Genomic DNA, 3,861 nt, shown 5'->3' with positions numbered 1-3,861 from the left:
CTGAAAATCATTTTAGTATTTTTGTCACTAAACTGTTTATTGTGGTAGAATTTCACCTATCCATTTAAATAAAATTGTTTTTGGTAGCTAGTGGACAAACTGTGCTGCACACATGTAATGGAACACTGCTCAGCAATAAAGAGTCAGAGCTAAGAGATGCAGTAAGATGGCAAATCCTATACATTTACTGCTAAGTTTAGGATGGCAATCCCCAAAGACTACATATTATGTGAATCCACTTAAATGATACTACAAATGGAGTGATACAGAGAAGATGACCATAGCCCCTGCTAAAGGATAGCATGCAAATTAGTGAAATGTTCCATATTTCAAGCAAAACCAAACTTAAATAAGCCAGCAGCGATTTACACATCTTTGGGTATGGGGAATGTATTGGGTACTAAGAGGTCTCAATATTAAATTTTCAGATTCATATAAGTGTTCTTTGTATTGATAATGATGATGATTATGTGATTGTATAAGCACAAATTCACAAGACTGTTCATCAAAGAAAATGTGCTTTATTCTATGCAATTTTTAAAAACATTTCAGATGTAGAACTATTCAAATATAAATCTATTTATGTAACATAATTTTGTTTCCTCTAAACAAGTGCTTACCATGTACATGTTCATTTCATTTTTGGCCATACTGGAGTTTGAACTCAGTGCGTTGCACTTACAAGGCAGGTGCTCTACCACTTAAGCCATGCCTTTTGCTCTCTTTGCTCTGGTTATTTTTGACAGAGGGCCTCTCTTTCTGCCCATGCTGGAATGGATGATGCTTCTTCTATTTATTCTTCCCACAGTAGCAGGAATGATAGGTGCATACCACCACTATTTTTTGAGCTGAGAGTTTTGTAACGTTTTGCCCAGGTTGATTTGAACCATGATCTTCGCAATCTCTGCTTCCCAGTGAGCTGGATTTCAGGCATGAATCATTGGCACCCAAGTTTAATTTTTGCCCATGCTACAATTTCTAGAACAATGTTATTAGCCTTTCTCTATCTGCATGTTTTCTTTGAAGGAAGTACATCATCCCATTCATATGCTCATTCCCAAGGTACTTTCATAGAAATTAATATGAATTGAGAGGAAATAATTTTTATTTTATTATTACATAGGACAAATGCTAACATTTGTTATTTTAAATATCCAGTTATATAAAGATGTACCGTGGCTTAAAAACATTTATTTCCATTATGAATACATTGATTTTCTCAGTTTTTAAAATTCTTCTAATTATTCCGTATTTCCTTATGTGAACTTATTGTACTGGAGTCTCTTTCTTCAAGAGAAAGTGATTCATATTTTTTATTTACATACCTAATTCTCCTATTATAGATATCCCCCATCTGTCTTGTTTATATTTTAAAAATTTTAATCCCCCCTTATTCAATCTGTCTTTTTAAAAGTTTACCACTTTTATATTTAGTTACATTTGAATATATTATTTGGGCCTCTGCCTCTGTGCAAAAACTGTTCCACCCTCTGTTCTCTGATTTTCTTGAAGAAAAAGCATAAAAGTTAATAAGAAAAACATAGCATTTTTGCTAGTTTGAGATAAAGATAGCTATATAGGGAGATTCCTTGTGTTGTTTTCATGCACATGTGTATTACAACCCAAATTGGTTCATCACTTCCTAGTCTCCTTCCCATAGTGGTCTCTACTAGTTTAAGATTACTATATTCTCTCCTCTGCAGTGAGCAAATCAACCACATTCAAGTTTTAGGTGTTCTCTTTCCCTATGCCTCCTGTGCTCATTCTCCCCTTCATGTGAGACCGACATTACTGCATTTGTTTTAGGTCTATAATCCTCATCTGAGGGAGAACATGAGATTTTTGGTCTTCTGAACTAACTATTGCCATCTAGTTTTTGAGAAAGGTGCAATCTGTTTTTAACTGCACTAGTACTCTGCTCCAAAAGAGGTAGAAATATTGTACATATTCAAAACCTGATTAAAATTAGTGATTTCACTTTACCTGCTCAGGGATCTTGTTATTCATTTGGCATATTATGGCTGCTTTTTAAATTTATTATTCATTTTCTTCAACATATATTTTTAAGAACCTATTTCACATCAGGCACAGTTCCCTATCATGAGAATGTTTAATATTTGATTAATACAGTTTGAATGATAGTGGCTAAGGCTCAAGGAAGAGCCACAGAAAGTAACAATTTTCCATAGTAAAATAAGAACATGTATTATGGAGGGACCTACAGAAGGAGAAGATGTTCATGGTTTCCATGATTTAAGAAACACTTCTAAAGTTGACATATTTAGAGTCTTTAAGAATGGTTCTGTGTTTGTTAAAATGATGCAGCAGTGAGCATAGTGGGACAGATGAAAAAGCCAGAAACAGCTGTGAACACACATGAACTATGAACTGCTTGATCTACTTTGAAACATTTTAAGATAGAAGAGAACACGGTTACCTTTGTTATTTATTTTCCAGGACAATGAGGCCCATTTACTGATATAAATGGTACATGAATTAATGATTTTCTACAAGAATTATTCGTTTCTAAGTATCTTTAGAAAATAAGGGGATAAAATTTTGAGTTTTGCATGGAGCTAGTTAATTGACTTCATTATTGGTATACAGATCATGTTCATATAACCTTCCTTAGGGAAAAAATATTACAAACATTTCCACATCAAAACCTTTTCTCTGGACAAATATGTTTCTTAAACATTTGTGGAGTTACAAAGTAAATCAGTCCTAACACTTTGTCCCCAAAGACTGACAGCCTAGTTGAGGGAAGTCATTAGAACAAGTACATGAAAGACAAACAATAATTAAAGCTACATTCATCTCACAAATAGAAAAATGAGAGAAGTCACTCCTGAGAGGAAAACATATAAACAGTAACATATTCTCATACTTCTTTTGTTAAAAAGACAAACCAAGAAAAATTGAAAAAATCATGTGCATTATATTTAAAAAAACAGTTATTTTTTTTAGTTCCTCCAATATATATACCCCTCAAAATACACACACACACATACATACACACAGAAGCACACACAAATACACCACTATTTATATTAAAAATCTTTATCTTAGCTTCTCATTATTTCTGAAAACATTATAAATATTATCACACCAGAGAAACAATAGAATGGAATGAAATAAAATTCAGAGTTTGGCATTAGGCCATTTCTTACACTCTGATATGGAGATAGACATGAAGAAGAGAAAGCTACTAAAAACTAGCTGTAAAACAAGCAAGCATAAAAATACCTTTTAAACTTATGAATAAATTCATTACTGAAATTGGAAAAATTTGACTATAGAAAACATTGAATTATGATAATATTATTCTTGTACAATTTCTCAGAGTGTGCATTCATTCATATATTTCCCTGAAATGGAAGCCAATTTTACCTAATTCATGCATTTAAATCATCTTATATAATATTAATAAAAAATGACCTGTTAAATTTAATAAGACATCACATATCATGAGTTAATAAGGAGACAAGTACGAAACATGCACATGTAGTCATGTTTATGATAAAAAATATTTTAATCAAATATTTTGTGACAGGCATCTTGTCTGCTGTTTGAAATATTTCTAATAATTTTGCAATATATATTCTTAGTTCTTTCTACCTTTTAGAGTTTTCAATATTATCAACTTTGTATACTTATATGTATTATATTTAATAAACTATGTTCAGAAATATCAAATAAGTACTTCATTAAAAAAATATGACCTTTTTTGCAGTACTGGGATTTGAACTCAGGGCCTATACCTTGACTCATTCCACCAGCCCTGTTTTGTGATTTTTGGGAGACAGTGTGTCATGAAAAACATTCTTGGACTGGTTTCGAAACTGTGATCTTCCTGATCTC

At 32.2% G+C, this 3,861-nt stretch overlaps 1 non-coding gene across 1 annotated transcript; it reads left to right on the top strand.

Annotated features, from left to right (window-relative positions):
- The first annotated feature begins 228 nt into the window (after window positions 1-228).
- Window positions 229-332, top strand: LOC141411179 (U6 spliceosomal RNA). The gene has a single exon (XR_012436016.1). It is a non-coding gene; the product is annotated as a U6 spliceosomal RNA (small nuclear RNA).
- The last annotated feature ends 3,529 nt before the right edge of the window (window positions 333-3,861 follow it).

Source organism: Castor canadensis, chromosome 9 (genome assembly GCF_047511655.1).
Source record: "Castor canadensis chromosome 9, mCasCan1.hap1v2, whole genome shotgun sequence".
NCBI classification, from domain to species: Eukaryota; Metazoa; Chordata; class Mammalia; order Rodentia; family Castoridae; genus Castor; species Castor canadensis.
The sequence above is the reverse complement of the archived record's forward strand: the minus strand, read 5'-3'. Positions and strand labels throughout refer to the sequence as shown.